The sequence below is a fragment of the Numida meleagris genome, chromosome 2 (assembly GCF_002078875.1).
Source record: "Numida meleagris isolate 19003 breed g44 Domestic line chromosome 2, NumMel1.0, whole genome shotgun sequence".
Classification (NCBI taxonomy): Eukaryota; Metazoa; Chordata; class Aves; order Galliformes; family Numididae; genus Numida; species Numida meleagris.
This window is the reverse complement of record NC_034410.1, coordinates 16,619,391-16,640,757: the sequence shown is the minus strand read 5'-3', so window position 1 is coordinate 16,640,757 and position 21,367 is coordinate 16,619,391. Positions and strand designations below refer to the sequence as shown.

Genomic DNA, 21,367 nt, shown 5'->3' with positions numbered 1-21,367 from the left:
TTTCCTGCTGACTTTTGTAGGACTGTATAAGTCTCCCAAAGCCTGGTGTTCAGTCAGGAATTATCTTTAGCAAGGTATAAATTTCTGGGAATTGATCCAGGGTAGAGTTAAGTTTGGCTTAGCAAAATGCATAAGACAGTGACCTGCAAGATATTTCACAGGAAGTTTCAGTGGTTCTAAGCAGTACGCCAGTGAGAACTGCCAACTTAAAATGTACAAAAGCTATTTGTTAAAGAGAGACAACAAGATTATTAAGCTGCTTAAGAATTGTAATCTTTTGAAAATGAGTGTGCATTGGGTTCTTTGCTACTTGCTCTTTGAGTTTGAGGTTTTGATATTCATACTTGTCTTTGTAGGCATGATATTCAGAAACTTACCGTAAAAACAGTGGGGGGAAAAAAAAGTTAAATTTTAAAATTTGAAGAAAGCTGATATCTAGCATAAGCATATAGCTTAAAAGTTTAAGCTTGAAGAAAAATGCTGGATGGTTTAAGGTTCTCGAAGAGTCACAGGAAATTCACAGTACTATATCAAAGCAAAACTGGAAAACGCATGGTTGCATAAGTTACAGTGGTTTAGTTGCATTGTGAGGAAACATTTGGAAGGGAGAAATATCCCATCAAAACATTTCAGTGTTTTATAGTTTTGTGCTATTCTGTCTTTGTGATCATGTTGGTATATTGTGGAATTTGTCAACAAATTTGAATAGAGTTGAGATTAGGATGAAGGCATTGCTGTTGGCCCTGACTGATGCATGGATTACTACTGCTAGTTCAACTGATCAAAATGGCTTCAAAATATGAAGAGTTGTACATTGAACGGTAAATAGGAGAAAATGTGACTATGCCAAAAAAGGTGAAAGAATACCTAGAATCAGGTATAATTTCACTCTTGGGGGAATTCACTGGGGCGTATTGAGGTATTTAGAGGGTGAATAACATGGCTTTGAACCTTTGACTAAAGATAGCATTAATGCCAGCTATACATAGTAGCTCTTGCACTTTTTATTCCAGATTAATTACTTACTGTCTGCAATTTCTCAAACATTTGTCTTTAGGAACCCAAACACTTTACAGAAATTTTTTTAGAAAATGTAACATGAGCTAGATGGTTGTTTTCAGTGGGAGAGTAATATAGCTGTAATAATTATGCAGGATTATTGAAGAGAATTGCTAAATAGGTGAGGGGAAATCTCGGACATGTCAGGTGGTTATATAATACAAATTAAAGGATATGGTGGGTTTAGACTGTGATCATAATGGATCACCTGCAGAGGACAGATGAGAACACCAAAGGGGATCCAGAAAGCAAAAAGTTTGCTGGTTGCAAAGATGCAAGATACCTGAATCTGACAAGAAACCAGAGAGGAATGGGAGAAATCCTGTTTTGACTGATGGATGACTGTGATTCCTGTTGGAGTAGAGCAAGAGTGACTGTAAAAAAGATGGGGAAAAGGTGGCGAGGAGTGCTAAGTTCTCTAGCCTGTAGAGAAAGAACATGAAGACATGAGAAGGTTGTGAAATGAACTGTGCAATGAAGTGCTATTTCATCACAATAAGACTGTAACAAAACAAAGTTATTTTCAGTGGGTTGGCAATATGCGGCTTCCTCATTTTATGAGATTGATGAGAACAGTTTTAAACTGAAAAAATGGGCGACTGAAGAAAGTGCAAAAGAAACCCATGTGATGCCTGTACAAGCCTTGAAGGCACAGGGAAATTAAAACTGGATAAATGAGACTACAGAAGTGGATAAAGGAAGAATATTATTAGGTAGTAGCTAGCAAGGAAAAAGTCCCACTGTTTATAAAAACTATGAAGTAAAAATTCAGTTAGCAAATGGATCCTTCATCATCTGGCTGAGAGTTTGGGACCTGTGAATGTAAATCATGGAAGCACTGGTGCATCAGCATAAAGATCAAGGCAGGTGCATGGAAATTTGAGTGCTATCAATACCAAGGGGACAAGAGGTGTTAAGAAAAAAAAAAGGCAATGTGTCCAGGAATGCTTGCATTGGCAGATGGTTTTGGTTAGTTGCTTGTGGGCATTAATGCCATAAAGCTTTGAGAAAGGGAAGATGGGACAAAGTAGGTAACAGAGAACATCTTGGTAACAAAGTCACTTGGAATAAAAGCTGAGATGTAATCCAAAGTGTTTCAGTGATGCAAAGATGGGTAGGAATAAGGACAGGGAGAGAGGCTCAGAAACCATCATAGGACTGTAAAGTACTGAATTTCCAAAGACAAATATTTGAGAAATTGCAAAAGGTAGGTAATTAGTCTAGAATAAAAGTACAGGGACTACTATTTAGTAGCATGGATGTCATCTCTAGTCCAAGGTTCAAACAATTGCTAGAGTTAATATGTCTATACAATTAATATGCATTGTAAAAAAAAACAAAACAAAAACAACAACCTTCTAAATAATTTTAATTATAAGCAAGGAATCTTCAAGAAATGGAAAGGGGATTGACCAAGATACAGAAGTATACAATAAATATCATATATATATAAAATGAAAATTATAAAAATTGAAGAAGGATGGAAGTGCAAACAGTGTAAAAGAGGGAAAAAATGGCATTAACAGTGAGATGAGTAGGTTTTAGATGCAATAGGTAGCATTCCTCATGTACTAATGGTGATATTAAGCCTGGGATCCAGGGCAGCTAACTAGAATGATTATGCAGAAATGGAAATTCTCACCTCCAGGGGGAGGCAAAACTTAAATTATGTAATTGTTTAAATCAGAGGAGACCACATTATCTACATCCAAAACCTGTATAATGTAGTTGCAATTCCAACAGCAAATACTTTTAATAGATATATCACATCAGGAATTGGTACTACCTGGGGGAATAAATTAAAAATAGTTCTTAAATCAGAAAAAAAATGACTCAGTTAAAGAGCATTAGCATTATCTGAACAGTAGAAAGTCATTTACTACAAAGTTAGTAGGACTATTTACTATAAGGAAATTATAACCAATATACACAAAACATGATATAGCTTGGCAAAATAGTTAAAATACAGTGTAGGATCATTACAATCAGGTCATGCCTGACTACAGTGATATAATCAAGTGAACAGATAGATAATCCTCTAACTCTAAGAAACATCGTATGTCAAATCCATATGGACTTCAACAAAATGCTGTATTTGTCATCTGCTGTGTAGAAAATTATTTGTTAAAATAGGAATTAAGAATGAGTGGTAGGAGAGGAAAGAGAATTAAAATGATATCTAGAAAAGTGGGGCTAGAGGTTGAAGGTCACCAAAGGGGTTCCCAGTGACTGGTTACAGGATTGCTTAAAAATAATGTTTTCGTTAGTGATCTTAGCACATGAAAACAGCAGTATTATGAACAAAAAGGACAAAAGGAAAAAAAAGATGACTCAAGTTATCAGAAGTATTATGCTGAAAATTGGAGTTTCATGTAGAAGAAATGGGATGAGCAGTTGAGGTGGAATAATAGGGGATAAAAATGGGATGAAAGGCTGCTGCGAGAAGTGCAGGGCCATGCATTTGGGAGCTTGTGCCAAATTATGTGGAAAGACACTGGTGTGTTAATCACAGGATGACTGATACATCACAGTGATACCTTTGCGGAAAACAGAAGAACTTGATTGTAGCGTGGATATTCTAAAATATCACAAAGTATGTTTGCAAGGAAGCCTTAATGCTGTTTTGACTAATGTGTGGCTAAAGTAGAATTTAGAAAATTGTGTGTCAATGTGGCCACGTGCACTTAAGAAAAATAAATTCAAGCTGGAATGGCTGCAAAGGTAGGATTCCAGATGACCTGAGGAATGGAGAGGCTGGTTTATGGAGAGAGATTGAAATTCTTGTTTTGTGTGACTGTAAAAATGAAAATTGATAGGAAATACGATTGCTGTCTGGTACATAGAGGGATTCACATAAAAAAGATAGTAGTAACACAGAGAGAAATTGTTGTAAACTTGTGTTGAGAATCTGTGAGCTGGAAACTTGGGTTTCTGGACATGGAGTATAGTGGGATGACACCTGACTAATTTTTAGACAAAGTGCTGTTGATTTATGAAAAAAATTAGATATGATGTAGTACCTGCAAGAAATGGATTTGAAGAAAAAATCCCAGTAAACAGAGAAATTGGGAGGATGAGAAGGGAATATTATTTAAAAATAATGCTGATAAAAGTAGAATGGTGGTAGTCTCATAAATTCATGTGTTTTGGCTTCAAAAGGGAGGAAGAAACTGTATAGATCTCATTGGTAAAAAAGTTGCACATCATAATCACTTTAAACAGATTTTTGCTTGTTTGGGGATGTTTATCTTAATTTGGCACATTTTATTATGTGGCTAGTTTTATTTAAGCAAAACCTATTTTTTATCTCTAAATTTTTTTTATTCTTAACATTTTTTTCTGTTTTGGGAAAAGTCATTTTCACAGTATACATCTGAAAAAAGACAAACTATACAGCAGCTGGCACTGTGCTAAATTTTTCACATAAAACCCTGATATGTGCCCAATGTGACTGTATTTTGCTGTATGTTTATAACAGTAATTATTTTTGATGTTAGCTTTCTGCAGTGAAATACAATTTCTTGCAACTTATGGGAAGCATAAACTTTATGGCTCTCATATTAGCATAGAGAAGAAAATCTCTCAGCAAAAGAGTAGCTGGTGTCGTGTATTAATATTTCTATGATTCGTATGAGTAGCTGAGCTGATTATTTTTATAGCGTGATTAAAAAAATAGAATGGTATAAATGGGCTCAGTGCAGTGCTATGTAATGTAATCCTCCTCACGGCAGCAAATAAGAATGAAAGGTTTCTGCTGGAAGTGGCATTTGGTCTAGCTCGGTAATGCAGTCTTTCCTTCAATACACATAAAAATATCGGCAGCCTCAGGCTATGTTTTGTATAATGTCACTTCAGTTATTCGGTTTTTTTGGGCTTCCTTTTTCAGCGGTAAGGAATTAAGTCCCATTGAGATGGAAGAGATCCGTATCTGAAATAGTGTAGATTGTTTGTTGATTTTGTGAAATGTGTAAGTCATAACTGTGGGAGCAAAAACAAATCTTTAACTTTGATAGCGTGCTGTGTGCTTTCTCCTTCTGCCAAAACATTTGTCCTTGGTGATGATACATGGTTGGAAGCCTTTTAAGGGTAAAGATAAAGACACAGCAATGTTTTCCTGGGACTAGAGTACTAAGTTTAGTGTTTTGCATTTTTTTTAATGCAATTAATTTCATGTAAATGATGATAGTTTATCCAGACTTAGCAGGTTTGGCTGGTTGCTTGAGCACGAGTTTGGACCAGATGACCTCCAGAGGTCCCCTCCAACCTCACTGATTCTGTGACTGTCATTCTATGAATTGAATCCCAGGAAAATGTTAGGCTGTTGCTGTTACCCGCAAACTTGTTTAGAAGAGAGAGCATTTCCACAAATTGGAGGGATTCCTGCTGCAGCGTTGCCTTCATCACTGCTAGTGTGGGGACATGAGCCAGGTGTGAGCTCCTTCCATCCCCACATTTTCCTTGCAAATAGGTAGTCCTGTTTTACACACCGTTACCTTTTGGATTTTGGTCACATCAATTCAGTTGCATTTCTTTTGACTCAATGTAATGTAGCTGAAATGGGAATCTGGTGGCTAAGAGGGGCCCTAGCAGGGATAGGATGCTCTCATGCCTGCCGGGTTGGCCCCACTGTGCCAAACTGGACATTATTACATGGGTGAAACATGACCTGCCTGCAAAGCAAGTCCTCTGGGAAGGTGCACTGTCTGATCTAACCTCGTCCTTGATTCACACTATTCTCACTCTTTATGCAAGGACTGTAGCAAGTGTGGGCATGGGGAGGATTTTTGGTTGAAGGCAGTGATGAATCACCACTGGAAACCACTGTAGGCAGTAGACTGCGTCTTTCCAGGAGCTAAAAATTATTAACTAGTTAAGAAATTTAGACATGAAGTTAAACTATTTGCAATTCTTCCATTTCTCATTGAATCTTTTCCCTCAATATATTTTCATTTTGAATATTTAACTGTCTCTGCATTGCATAGCCACATATGTTGGTGTTTTTCTGTTATTTCCTGCTCAGACATAAGTAGGGCATGCAGAGGATCTTGGAATAGGTCTAAGATAGCTATCATCTGAGATTTTATCCTCAATTTGCAGACCATGCTGCGGAATGAAATCTGAATATTCATTTGAACTTTTGGGGGTTGCTCATTCAAACTATTTGAAATTCAACAGTCATTATCAAAGCTTAAATCTTCTTCTCTTTGGCTCAATTAACTGAGAGAGATTGCAAATACTTACTTGGGAGAGTAGTCAGTATGGGGAGATGTGCTACATAGCTCCAACTTCAAAAGTGGGACAGTTCCAGCATCATGTTCTACTTTTTGTTTAAAAAAGCCCCCTAAAGCAACCGGGAAAGGACATCTGTAAATCTGTATTTCCTTTGCGCAATTTATAAATGAAAGAGATATTGCCTTAGCAAACTCTGATAGCTAGCTTTGCCGTTTGCTTGCTTATTTGGGCAGTGTAACTTTTCTTCAGGTAACACACTCATTGGTGTAGATAGAGTCAGTTCCTGTCTTTTATGTGTGGATTTATGACTTCCCTGTTTTGCCTTCTTCCTATGTAAGAATCACAGTCTCAGCCCTTGAACAACCAAGCCTCAAGAGTAGAATTTGCTATCAGTGGAGTATCCAGATCAGCATCACCTTCTGGAAATAGGTTTGTGCAATAAAATTTGTGGGCACACAAGTCACAGACTGCCAAAGTTTGTCTTGTATTCAAAATTAAAAGGTCTTATTTCTATTCACTGTTGTCATGTTTTCCTTTCCCTTACCTTTATTTCATCTTACTCTCCTATCTTGCCTCTGTTCTCCCTCAGCTTTCTCACTTCTTGTTCTCCCCATTGTAAAAGGTTTTTATTTCCCCTTGCTGCGATGTTGTGTCTGGTTTCAGTTTTCACCGTTTTCCCCTTTTGCTACATGTTTTTCTTTTTACTATTAACATCTCCCTGAGATTTCTCTGAGGTATTGACCACTCTTAGCGGTTGACTGCATTCACTGAGAATGTGCAAATACTATCCTAGGGATGAAAAGTTAAAGCTTCATGATGGCCAAATCAGTAGCTGTAAAAATAATGCTGCTGGGCTCAGTGCTGTTGGAGGCCTGTGGATCCCACCTTCGTTAAGATAATGGAGAAGGGTGTCTGTGCCCATTTTTCCCTGCCACTGCATAATATGAGGTTGGTTGCCCTTGAGACCTATCCAAATGTCTGTCTGGATTTTGTGTGTGGCCCTGCTCTGGGTAATCAAGAGGCAGAAGAGCAGATGGGCAAGACAGGAGACTGATGGTACGGAAGAAGCTTTTGAATAAATGTGAAGGAAGGAGATGTATCTGATTCCTCAAGAGGAATATGACTGATTCTAGCATGTAGTGGGATGTGGAATGGGATGGTGGAACAAGCTCCATCAGTACAGAAACGTAGAGCCCTTTTGGTGAGCGTTTCCATTGCACTGCCCCATACACACAGAGGTGGTCAAGGAGAGGTTTCCCCCAGGTTTGTATAAGTGCATTTGAAGGACAGGCTTTTCAGCTCTATGCAAAATTTAAAGGAAAGCAGCATAGGCAGCATTTAGAAATGAGTCAAAATGATTGCTAGGTATCTATCTTATTTTCAAATGACCAGGCTGGTATTGCAAAGAATAGAGGGCAGAAAAGTATCCCTCCCTAAAAGCAGGACAATTCCTCTAGGAAGCTTTACTATTATTATCATCATCATCATTATAATTTTTAAAGAAGAATTGTTTTGTTTACTTTCTGAGAGTTTAGCTGTGTCAACATGACAGAGCATGTTATATTGGTGGTTAAAACTATTCCTGCACTGGGCTGTGTGCATCTCCCTTTCTACACGGAAGGTAAATGTGTGCCAGTGCAGCCAGTGCCCCGTCTGTTTGGAAAGTGATACACATAGGCTCCAGAAGCAGAAACATATTTGTGATGAGAAGGGAAAAAAATAACAAAAAAGCATTAATCCTTTCAAGAATTAATTTTCCAGACCATGCTTTTGCTAGGTACTGTGTGTGCAACCTGAAGCTGTGTATCTCAGATAAGGGCAGAGGGCAGGGATGGAGGTCTGTGGACAGGAGGGAAGAGGAACCAACAGCTAAGCACAAACTCGAGGTGCAGCACATAGATTTACGTGTTTCTATGAACTGAAATCTGAGTAGAAAAACAAAGAAGTTCCGAATGTGAACAGTGTTGGAAGGGAGATGAGCAGTGCTTAGGGCTGGGGATGGCCATGTGGAAAAGAGTGGTCTGAGCGCATCCCTCCCTCACACGGCTCCTGCTCTGTGCCTGCAAATGGTCATCCCAAAAAGTACATTCCTCACCCCCATGAGTTTGTGCTTCAATGAGGAGGCAGCAGCAGGGAATCCTCCGTGTGTTTTCCTTTAACATGCACGACTTCAGAGCCTGTTTCAGTTTACTTCAAATTCCTCACGTTACTGTAACATGGCAGGAGCGAGGTGGTGACAGTTGTCTCTGGGAGTACAAGGAACAAAGTCACAATGTGATTTATCCATATATGCATCATTAATAAAAGCAGGGGGGTGCCACATAGCAATAGGATAAGAGGTAATAGTCTTAAATGGTGACAGGGAAAGTTGAGCTTGGATATTGGGAAAAATTTATTCTCAGAAATTGTGATGAGGTGTTGGCACAGGCTGCCCAGGGAGGTGGTGAAGTCACTGTCCCTGGAGGTGTTCAGGGAACGTGTGAATGTGACACTGAGTGACATGATTTGATGAGCATACTGGAGGTGGGTTGATGGGAAGGCTAGATGATCTTAGTGGTCTTTTCCATTTCTTAATGATTCAATGATTCTATGACAGGGGCAGCTAGTGGGCTTGGTGGTGGCACAAGGGGATGCAGGGATGGTAGAGGTGAAGAGGACTGAGCCCAAGTCCATTGTCCTCAGCAAAGACTCAGCTCCAGTGGGTCCCTGCTTCCTCTCTGAAGGCCATTTCATGTGGTTATAAGACACTCTTATCCTTCAAGAATATCTTCTCCAACTGATCTTTCATGTTGCAATTTTCATAGCATATCATCTCTGTCACAGATGGAATATTTTACAAAATATTCTGTCTATAATATAAGAAATATGCTAAACTTCGCCATTGTGCCTCATTTGAATGGTAGAAATGAAGATATATGTTGAAAGGTAGAGTTATTGCCTCTGTGAGGTTTATAGTGTACTGTCAATGTGAGTTAACCCTAAAACCTCCTGAGAGCAGCTCGTTCACTGTGGGGAAAGTGCTGCAATAGAATTAAATGTTAATGAAAAACGTAACACACCGAATTTTTATGTAGCTATAGCTGACTATTTTTTCCAAGCTCAGTATTAAACAGCTTAGCTTAGATCTGTAGTATAAACTGTTGCAAAAATATATGAGTGTTAAATCCCACTTTTGTTTTGAGTGAGGCAGAGTTGGTTATTAGCTGCATGATCAGAGTACAGACGCTGAGTCTGAGTTCTATTATTTCCTTAATTAACAATTGCTTCTACTTGACAGTGGTTCATGGTGGCAATAATCCCTTTTGAAAATAGTTGTTATTCTAATTCATAAGTACCTTGCCATGGCACTAACCCCAGCTTCACCTCTAATTGTTAAGAGAATAATCTGGCTGGTACCTGGTGTGATGGTTAGTAATTTCCTACCGGATCATCACCAAAGCAATAATGCAAGTAAGAAAATATAACTTTAAACAAAAATTTACCTTACCTTTGGTTGGAAGAAAGGTGTGGGCATTGAAAAATACTGTAACTCACATTGTTCAAAATTAAAATCCATTGCTTACTGAGAGTGCTGACTTAAAAATTCTTGCATGTCTTTTGTTGATCTTGCATGCTGATGCACACGACCTGCTAATGCAATGCTTGGCTCTCCATACAGAGCCATTCATCCATGCTATATGTGAATGAAGCTTCCTGGTTTGTACATGTGCTGTGTCACATTCCTCTGGTTTTCTAACAAAGCTTTTAATTGGTATGCTGTGACTAATGAGCATGAAGTCCCAGAGGAAATGGAGCAGAATTTTCCATTATCCACCAAGATGAGCTTCAAGCACATAGATTATCGGGGCTTGAACTCCAGGATAAACCAGGGTTAAAGGCTCAAAGTATAAGGGAGCCTCATAGCTGAATATCTTGTTTTCATAACATCAAATTAATAGTTTCTCAGCAAAACTGAGATGGCATTGTGCAAACTGTAACTGGCATTTTGCTTGTATGTCAGATCAAATCCTTGACCCTTCCCCATTAAAGTTCCCATAAAACTTGAGCACTGATGTCCTGCCTGGGCTTTGGTTTGTGTAATGATGTGTTGCATATTTTTGTGGGATAAATCTCTCTTCAGCTTCAAGTGGAGAATTTGCTCTTCATTCTTCTTCTGAAAAACTGTAGCACAGTGTTGCTGATACAGGCTTGTTGTCATATGGTGCACGAGAATTGGTTGCATTTTTCTGTGGGGAATAAGAGGTCTGACACAGACTTGGTGGGGTTCAGGACCACTTTGCTATTAAGAATAGATGAAACTGGATGTAGTAGGACCAGTGTATCTATAGGCTACATCTGCTGACTGGAGCAGTGTAATTATCTTCTATGCCTTACGTTCAGACACTCTTAAGTGTCCCCAACAGGGGCAATAAGAAAGAAAATTTAAATTAACTTAAAAGCATAAATGCTACTGAAATCGGTGGAGAAAATTATGGTTACCTTTCCAATAAAGTACATTGAATAATATTGTCACTAATTTACTACTTTAAAATTTAATCCAATTTAAAATTGATCATTTCCTCCTTTCTATTTTACAGTGAAGCCAACAACCCAGAAAAAGAAAAAGAAAAAAAAAAAAAAGAGACTAGCTTTTTGCTTTAATTTAAAAGAAAAAAAAAAAGGAATCAGTTCCCTGACCTGTCACAGTTTGGTGTGTGGCTGCACAGGGATTTGAGGGTATGGGGACTAAGAGTAAGTGAGAGAAAGTCTTCTTGCACTGACCTTCCCCCCACACGCTAGTTCATGAAACGACAATTCTTTACTCAGAGGGCAGTGAGGCCCTGGCACAGGCTGCCCAGAGAAGCTGTGGTGCCCCATCCCTGGAGGTACAAGGCTGGGTTGGATGGGGCCCTGGGCAGCTTGAGCTGGTGGGGGCAGCCCTGCCCACGGCATGGGGTTGGTGCTCCATGATCTTTAAGGTCCCTTCTAATCTAAGCCATTCTATGATTCATGATCTAATAATAATAATTTCATGAAACTATGGCTTATGTCTCCCACACATGTTCACTGTCTCCCACAGTATTCTCACTGTCTCCCACAGTATTCTCCTGGAGAAACTGGCAGCCCGTGGCTTGGACAGGTACACCCTTTGCTGGGTAAGGAGCTGGCTGGAGGGCCGGGCCCAGAGAGTGGTGGTTAATGGAGTTAAATCCAGCTGGCGACCGGTCACGAGTGGTGTTCCCCAGGGGTCGGTGCTGGGGCCTGTCCTCTTCAATATCTTTATTGATGACCTGGATGAGGGCATTGAGAGCACCCTCAGTAAGTTTGCAGACGACACCAAGCTGGCAGGAAGTGTCGATCTGCCTGGGGGTAGAGAGGTCCTGCAGAGAGATCTGGACAGGCTGGATCTCTGGGCTGAAGCCAACGGGATGAGGTTCAACAAGACCAAGTGCCGGGTCCTGCACTTTGGCCGCAACAACCCCAGGCAACGCTACAGGCTTGGGGCAGAGTGGCTGGAAAGTTGTATGGAGGAAACGGACCTAGGGGTATTAGTCGACGCTCGGCTGAGCATGAGCCAGCAGTGTGCCCAGGTGGCCAAGAAGGCCAATGGCATCCTGGCTTGTATCAGAAAGATTGTTGCCAGTAGGAGTAGGGAAGTAATTCTCCCTCTGTACTCAGCCCTGGTGAGGCCCCACCTCGAGTACTGTGTCCAGGTTTGGGTTCCTCACTGCAAAAAAGACATTGAGGCCCTGGAGCATGTTCAGAGGAGGGCGACAAAGCTGGTGAGGGGTCTGGAGCACAGGCCTTATGAGGAGTGGCTGAGGGAGCTGGGATTGTTCAGTCTGGAGAAGAGGAGGCTCAGGGGAGACCTCATTGCTCTCTATAACTACCTGAAGGGAGGTTGTAGTGAGCTGGGGGTCGGCCTCTTCTCTCTTGTAACTGGTGACAGGACGAGGGGGAATGGCTTCAAGTTGCACCAGGGGAGATTTAGGCTGGACATTAGGAAATACTGCTTTTCTGAAAGAGTGGTCAGGCGCTGGAACAGGCTGCCCAGGGAGGTGGTTGAGTCACTGTCCCTGGAGGTGTTCAAGAAACGTTTAGATATAGCGTTGGGAGACGTAGTTTAGTGGGATTATTGGTGGTAGGTGGATGGTTGGACTAGGTGATCTTGTAGGTCTTTTCCAACCTAGCTCATTCTATGATTCTGTGATTCTATGATTCTATGATTCTATGATTCTATGATTCTATGATTCTATATTCTATGTCTTGGGAGATGCAAGGCAAGAATTAAAAATAAATTTTCTTCCATGTTCATGCTCCTACATTACAGACTAGTATTTTGGGTCTGGAGGGCATAGGCTGGGCAGTGCTAGTCAGTCCTTCTCGTGCAGGTGGTTTGTTACTTTGTCTCATATAGCAAATGCTTTTCATTGCTTACATCTGGGAAGGTGCTTACCTTTTGGTGGACTCTTGTAACTCCCTTCTGCTCCTGAGCTCAAATCGTGGGAGGAAGGTACCAGGGGTGTGGCCAGCCTGTGCCGCTGCCTCTAGTGCGCTACTCAAGGAATTCTGTGAATTTTTTTTTTAAGAACTAATAAAGGATTTGATGTTCCAGCAGTGTCTTGCCCAGTTGTTTGACCGGACAGTTCCCTTTGTACATGAAAGAAAGGAAATGTTGTATAAGCACTGTATTAATAGAATATTAATGTTGTATTATTAGATTCAAAGGTTAGCAAATGCAAATACCAAGAGTGATAAGTGCATTGTGTATTCCGATTGTGATATATTGCCTTTTTATCCTGTGAGGCTGGGCTTTATGCTGTCTCTGTAATCAGGAGTTCTGTGTGCACTGTGGATAGCTGTAAATAATTGCCTGTCCTTTTCTTACTGTTACACATACCAAGGGGACAACCCAACCTCACCAATGCACAGTGCTTATTATTGCTTTGAAGTCTGATGGGAAGGGAAAGGGGGCAGAAAGATTTGGGATGAATTTGCCAAGCAAGTAAAGAGAGCACAGCTGATATACTTCGGCATGGTACAGAGTCCATCCACCTGCTCATCCATGCCACTGTTACCTGAAGCACATAAACAACAGGAGCTGCTGTGAAGGTCGGTCCTGCCTTTTGTCTCAATTTGACAACTTGAAACTCAGAGCAGAGCACAACTGCCCACTAAACATTACCGTCCTGCAGGCTGTATTCTGTAACTCAAGTAACCACACATACTGGAAAGCTGTGTGGTCCATCACTCCTTGCCTTAGGCAGAAATTTAGCATTCCTGCTGTGCAAAAATTGTTTGCCCTTTTCCATTTGGTGGAAATGGTTATGGCCTGCCTGTTTCTCCGTATAGGGAAATGTTTGGGAATATCTTTGTCCCACCCCCACTCTGTGTGCTGTCGTAACTACAGAAACCACTTGTCAACTTCATTTTCATGAAGATTAGAGGGAAGAGATGGAAAGTATTGTTTGGGACCCGTGGCACCGGACAGTGAAGTACTATATATATATCTCCTTTGCACTATGAGGATAATGGTGTTAACTTTTTTAATGCTTTGGCAGAGATTAATGTCCTAGTGAAATATAAGAAACTACTTAATCTGGAGCCTCGCTAAACCAGAGTAAAATCCAGACTTCTAAAAAGAGTGAGAATACTTTTATATATATATATATCTGTGAAATGAGATGCCATCTGCTACTTTTTTAGTGCTTGGTTTGTTGGAGAGAGCAGAAGGACAGCCCTTATTGACTTAGTCTTGTGCTTAGTGTAAATTCATACAAAGAAGAACAATTTAACATGCGACTGACCTTTTACAGTAGAAAATGAAGAAATGAACTGCTAAGGTTACTGGAGTGTGGCAGGATGTTTAATCAGCTTCTTTGCTTTAAAGAACAGTAGGAAGGAGATGATGTATTAAAGATGATAGCTTCTTGTAGATTTTAACTCGTAATACCAGGATCTGAGTACAATAGCAGATTAAATCTCGGTAGAGAAACTTCCTACTGGATTTGCTATTTATAGGTGTTTGTGGCTGCTTCTTCCTTTTCTTCTCTCTTTTGCTCCCTTGAAGACTTGAGTTGCTTTCTCTGAGACCTGTTTCAAAACTCTGGTAATATATTCCAGCTGAGAACAATCTTTTTCTGTTAGTTTTGTCATAACAGGCAAAAGAAGACAGTGCAAATGAAGCCATGCATTTTGCAATAGTATTTTAGTGCACACATGAGGTAAAATAATGACTTTGAGCACCAGATATTTGCAACACATAAGTGTTTAGCAGCACTGCAGACTACCAGGTAGTAATAATAATAAATCAACACAGATTTGCTTTTGCAGCTGGCTAGATGTGATAGTTGGGTGTCCCATACATTCTGCCTGTCCATCATGTCTGAAAATTCCCAGTTGCTGTGAGTGCCTCGTAAAAGGCATGCATACAATCTGTAAGTCAGATGCCTTCATCTGTCTATGTTTGCTCTCTGACAAACGCTGACTGGCTCCAGAATTCTTCTGTATTTTAGAAACAGCATCTTTTTACTCTACCAGACTCTGTGCCCTCTCTCAAAAGATAATGTTTGAATTTATAATAGGACTTCTAATCCCTCCCAGACCTGGAACATCTGGGGTTATTCAATTTAATTACAATTAGGCATTTTTCTTTCTCTCCAACCTCCTTCCTCAGCAGCTCTGTGCATTAATATTTCCCCCACAGTTTCTATTATGACCTCAGGGTTACATCTCTTACAATTTGATATCTTTCAGGGGTCCATTTTTGTGTCCATTCTGCCTTTCTGTTCTGATTCAGGTGATGAGTGTGTATTTTCCTAAAGCTTCTGTAACCGTTTATCTGTAATTTGTGTTCTTGGATCATCTATTTACTACTGAGCTCCAGCTTTGTGCCAATCAATGTTCTTTACTTTTAATAAGGTGTGTTCACATGGTAAAATAATTGTGATATTACAGAAATATCTTCCTAATAGTTGCACAGCTTCAATAAAATCCTCTTCATTTTCACTGTGATGAATTTCAATTTTGCCTTTTTTTAATGGATGAGCTTCCTAATGCCTTGTCTCTCCAGTGTTTTGTTTTCAGCTGTCGTCACTCTGAAGCAGCATTTGGGTTTTGCTTCCTCTTGAACCCACTGGTGAATTCTCTTTATTCTATTGTACTGGGCTTTTAAGTTATAATTTTTTTCCCTCCCTAGTCAGTTCTTGAAGTACTGGGCAGCTCACATGTTGTTTAATAGTGGCTGTATTTTTCCCTTGCCCTTTGTAGGGATGCGGACAGATCAGAGCAAGAACCTAGTTGTTGGCAACCCTCCCCATAGCAGGGGGTTGGAATTAGATGATCTTTAAGGTCCCCTCTAACCTAAGCTGATTCTATTCTATGATTTAAGTGAGATTACTCTAAATAACTTGTGATCTTAGAAAATTCCTTTTGAGGACCTAGGAGTGAATGTTTCTGACATTTGGCAGTCACTGTTATGCCAAGTCTCCAGCTCAAAGTAATTCCCGTATCTTCAGCATCAAATTTACTACTGGCCTCTCCAGGATGCCCAACAGTTAAGTCCAGGCAGTGAGTGCAGAGACAGTGATAGCACCCATGGTGCATTTTAAATGGCTTAAACAGAAGGGAATGACTTCAGCACCTGCTTCTTCTCCTGTGGTCTTAATGTGCCCTGTGATGGAGATCTGGGTCCAGAAGAAGCACATGCATCTCTGTCACTGGACTCTCTTTTGGTTGAGATTTTTGTCCTCAGCTTCCCCTTGCCAAGGTGGTGCCCTGGATTGCCGGTTAATGGAGAAGGGTTAACTCCTGTAGTCCCCACTGAGGCTGGGCCAGGAGTGCAGGCGGCAGAGGTCCCAAAGGCAAGGAAGTACGAAGAGTGATCAGACAGCTGAGAGCTAGGGATGGGAAAGCCTCTTCCCTCCTCCAACTTTTAGTCACATCTTGGATCTGGTTCAGCTCATCTAGAAGAAAAAATTAAATTTGTATAAATATTTTGATCTCATTGTCATAAGGATTGTCAAAGCAGAAATATAAGCATTAGCTTTAAGAATGGTATAACCAAGATAAAAGCACTAGCTGAATCATTCATTGAAACAAGTCTTCCCAATGTTACCTGCATGTTACTTTGACAGAGGACCCAGATACCACCTGCTCCCTTTCCCACCTGGCTCTGGACAGGGCTTTTTCCCTTCACCAGAAATCTCTGCCTGGTTTAGAGGTGAGCTGAGGATGAAGGACACCAGGACAAGGTACCTGATGCCATCCTCCTTCCCCCTCTCCTCCAAGCAGGAGAAAAGTCTATGGGTGTAGTAGTGATAACCACACTCCTGACCATCTCAAGGATAATTTTCGGACATGTAAAATGAGATTTCAGTTTTGCAGTGCCATGAGTAATCTGCAATCTGTGGAGTTTGGGACTCTTTTTGGGAACCGCTGTCTTGGATTTTAACTATGAAATCAAGATAGCATCTGTTAGCATTTAGGCTGGTTTTCAGATGAACCTGGATTTTGGTATGGAAATCTAATTAGTCTGAATCGGCACTCCTTCTTGTATGAAATAAAAATCATCAACTAAATGGATCTGTAACCACTTCTATTGATGTTCTGGGAGATACAGGCACTGCCATTGTTAATCAAAGTGTAGCCATGCACTTTCCCAGGACAGGACTTGAGTATATTTGGTGCATTTTCATACCTTCTGCCTATATGGTAGGAACACTTGCTGCTAATCAGATGGCACATAGCCATGTGCAGTGAGGCCTTTTCTGCTCTCTTTGTGTTTCTCCCAGAAGCATATTCAGCTTTATTTCCCATTCTTCTTAATGGAAGACTTCTTTGCCAGAAAACTTGTGGAAATATTTTCCCTGTATTTCTCCATATTTTTCCCAGTAGAGAGTACCTTCAATTTTAGCTCTTTCCTTTGACATGTTGACTCCAACGCTGTTCTTTCTGGATTTCCTGCATGCTTTGTTTTTCCAAGTTTCTGTTTTCAGTTTGTGATCGTTCTTTTTGCACTGATGGAGCATCTGCCCATAATCTGCATTTCTTTAAAGTGAAAAGCCATTCTGTTACATCGAGGCTTTGAGTTAGGGATGAATTCCAGTCCAATCTGTTGTTCACGTGGATGACTTTTACTTATCTAAATTCAGTGCCTGAAAGAGAAGCCTGGGCTGCTGATAGAGTGAAAGTAGCCTCCGAAGAGAGGTCAGGAGTGCTTCAGTCTTCCCAGTCATGGCTCAGAGCATCCTAAACTGATTGTGGTGGAAGAAAATACATTCTCAGGAAGGACTTTCTTTTTCTCTCACTTTTCATGTGTGGTAATGATTCTGTGGTGTTCTTACAGTACTTCTGCCTCATATAAAAGTACATAAAAGACTAGATCATTGTTTCTCAAGGGTGATGGAGCACTGGAACAGGCTGCCGAGAGAGGTTGTGGAGTCTCCTTCTCTGGAGACGTTCAAGACCCGCCTGGACGCCTACCTATGTAACCTGGTTTAGGCAGCCTTATTTGGCAGGGGGGTTGGATTCAGTGATCTCTAGAGGTCCCTTCCAGCCCCTACAATTCTGTGATTCAAGTCTATTGCATGGTGGGAAAAAGATAAGAGTAAAAGAGATTTGTAAATCTGGGACTGGTATGATATAGTGTGGATTCCTGTGATTACCCATCTAGTCTACAAGAAATCTCATGGATATATATATATATGTATATATTTTTTTTTTTTTCAGAGCAATCTTCACAGAAGAGTCCTGGGAAGGGTATGTCAAGGCTTAAGTGCTCATAGCACGGCAGGGCTTTCAGATGTCATTATTAGACCCCAGGATGAAGGCATGGGCTATACAGGGGCAATTCTGGTCCTGTGCCTTTCATAAGATTCTAAGTGATGCTGAAGTTGCTTCAGCTGTGGCTGCAGGAGCAGCCAGTCTTTGCCAAATTCTTTGACAGTACAGAGAGAACTCTACAAGAACCTCGTGATCTGGTGAGCAAAGCTCCCTTCCTTTAAATTAGAAAGAGAACTGGTCCAGGCTGAAGAAATGAAGAGGAAGGGACAGATAACATTGTGTCTTTTTTAAAACAAACACCTCCCTGTTTTGTCACTTACTAAGCGCACCATCTGACACGTGGGCTAATGCCTACCTTTCATCACTGCTGTAGACAGTGCTGATCACAGAGTCTAGCATATGGTTTCACTATTGATTTGGTTTCCGTTTAATTGAATTCTTAGAAACGAGGTTGTTTCATGCTGTGCGCATTTACACAGGCACTCGGTAAATATTTTGCCTTTTCCTTGCCTACTGGTGGTAGCTGCTTGGAGTGAAGTCAGGATGCTGGTACCAGCTAAGGCTTGTTTTTGTTTTCTGACTGCTTGCCAGGGTGTGCATGGATGTTCTACAGATTTTCATTTAACACGGCAAAGGCAATCTGTCCACTCTTGCTCTCCACAAAGTGTTGCTGGTTTATTTACAGGATTAGCTTATAAAAATACACATACAAAGTGAGTGAAAACTCACTTCCTTACTATCAGTGAGCTTAACAAAGACGTTTCCGGACTTGAAAGGCAAGGCAAATAAGCATTATGCTATGATTTAGGTTTCTGCAGTAGGAAGTCTTTTAAAACAGCTCATAGAGATCTTCTTTCTTAAATGTTTGTGTTGACCTTAGTAAAGTGGTGGCCAAAATTTTGAGAGGGGGTTATTTGTTTGTTTGTTTGTCACAAGTTGGTGAGGCTGTTCCTGCTTGGAGATTTGAGAGTAGCTTCCTCTTGCCATTGAAGGCTAAGGCTGGGAAGGAAGACTTGCTGTAATCTATTCCAAGAATAGTTGGAGGAGGAGGAAATTCCCTTGTTGCTAGTAGCTGGTGCAGACCATTTTGCTGGAGGAGGAGGATAGTTCAGTAAGTTAAAAAACATTTCTATTAATTTTTTATTTCATCTTGTTATTTTCTGGGAAATTCATTGTTTTTGTGAATATAGTATATTTTACCTTCTTTGTTAAGGGAGAGGGAGAACTGTGCATATTGGCTATAGCTTTGAACTCAGCATATACAAATTTGGTGATACAGGAAGGCTGAAATGTTCGGTTAGAGAAGAAAACAACAGCAGATGAGCTGCAGCTTGTATTGCAAAGCATCTGCCTGAGCTGCTGGTGTACCTCTGTGAGACAATTGCAGCACATTTCATTATCCAGGAACTTGGATTAAGAGAGACAGGTAATTTTGCCCATGCATTCATCTGAAGTATTCATATCTTTTCAGATGTTTTAGGATGCTTTAGGATGCTTTCCTCAACAATTCAGGATCAAGGGCCATGTTTAAGTATCAATAGCCTTGCACTCTACACCTCTCTCAAGGCAGAGCTAGATCTCTTAGTAGGTTTTAGTAGCATACTAAAATTGAAGTGTTTCTCTAGATGCATTGCTTTGTCACTTAAATCGAAAGCAGAGAGGTGTTCAAGGAATATCTCATTTTCTGCTTAATCCTGAAGCACAATGATGCTGAAAGCAGATGGCACTGCAGGCTGTAGGAGCAGACCTGTGCACGGAGGGAAGACAGAAGCCCATGTATGCTTATGGGTCTCTGTGGGGACAGACGCTAAAGAGACTGCACCCCCGAAGTTTTAAATGGTGGAAAATTCACATTTGTTCTTGTATGCTGTCCCTCAGAACGTAGGTTTTGTAAGCAAATGGGGGACTTTATTAAACTTTAGTGCAGCAGAACTCACAAGAAAATAATTTTAAAAAATCAAAGAAGAAGAAACTGGAAATCTTCCATCAGTTAATTTTTCAAGGGATTGTCTGCAAGCCCTTTCAAGCTGAAAATGTTGCTGCAGGTGTGAAGTTAGTTTGCTCGTAAAGGTGCTTGTATACCCAGGTGTGCCATCCTCACACACCATCCCTGTCACATACGTGCTAACATTCAAGAAGAGGCACATTCCTCTGCTTAATGTCTCATCCTATCCCATGCTCTTCTTCAAGACTTGGCCAGGCAGGACTTGTTTTCACCTTCATCTCCCAGAGACATTATCACCCTCCTTGGATTTCTTACAGGTTTCTGTCAGATGTGCATGCCAAAAGGAGAAACTATTAATTTTAGTTTCGTATGTGCATCCTTTTAAAAAAGATGATGACTACTTTTTAATGAAAGTTAAATATTCAACTGAGAGAGGATTTCTGCAATCCATATGAAAATGTTGTTTATTATATTATATTATTAACACTATCCTGAAACTCATTGTAGAATTCAGCAGACAATTATACCACACACTGTACAGGAATTTATTGTGCCTCTTGATAGAATTTGTAATTTAATTGATAATCAGCAATATAAAGAAGGAGGGACACACTATCAAAAAAAAAATTATAGCTTTATGTGTTTGTGCATGTAGGTGCATACATGGGATATTTTGAAGTTAGCTTAATCAGTAATAAATTGAGAATGATAAACTGCCTTCCAGTCTATCTACATGAATTTTAAATTTCTTTTGAAGTGTTAGATTAAAAAAAAAAAGATCTGCAACTTTTAGTTTTTTCACTTTCTTTACATCATTTTCTATACATCACTTTATTTTGCTGTAGTTTGGGGTCTTTGCATTTCTTGCAAGTGAAAGCTCAGATTTCAACTTTGAAACTATGAAAATTCACGTTCTCTACTTTAATTCATTCCTGCCTTTGGAAAACCTGTAGGAAAACTGGTAATTTGCCTTTAAAACATGTTGGGAGCTTTTAGAATATTTCAGGTACTCAGAATTTTCCCATTATCTCTTCTTTTAACTTTCAACTTCTTTTAACTTAGAACTGCAACAGTATGGTTCCAAAAGCTGAGAAAGGAAATTCTAAGGCGATTTTATTATGCTCACCAACACACTTCCATCTGACTGCGCTTTAAAAGTATTTATAAATTATGCTACATCTCTGTCTGATGTTAAAAGCATTAAGAAACAGCCAAAACAAAAGCCCTCCTATCAATCTAAACATGCAAAAGGCATATATGCTATATATATTCAAACTGCCTATCTTTAATTTAAACGGCAAACATAAAACATAAACACCCCCCTAAGCTTTCTCCACAGGCTTTACTGCTTTATAGACTTTCTCTGTC

At 40.2% G+C, this 21,367-nt stretch overlaps 1 protein-coding gene across 4 annotated transcripts in view; it reads left to right on the top strand.

Annotated features, from left to right (window-relative positions):
* The window catches only part of KIAA1217 (KIAA1217 ortholog), a 354,365-nt gene that overhangs the window by 134,294 nt on the left and 198,704 nt on the right, over window positions 1-21,367 (top strand). The window contains exon 1 of one of the 4 annotated variants that reach the window (XM_021389182.1): window positions 19,149-19,165. The exons of the other annotated variants lie outside the window; for them this stretch is intronic. The gene's annotated coding sequence lies outside the window, so the exon portion shown is untranslated. Of the gene's footprint in view, window positions 1-19,148; window positions 19,166-21,367 lie in introns of those variants that run through there. 4 annotated transcript variants of the gene reach the window in all.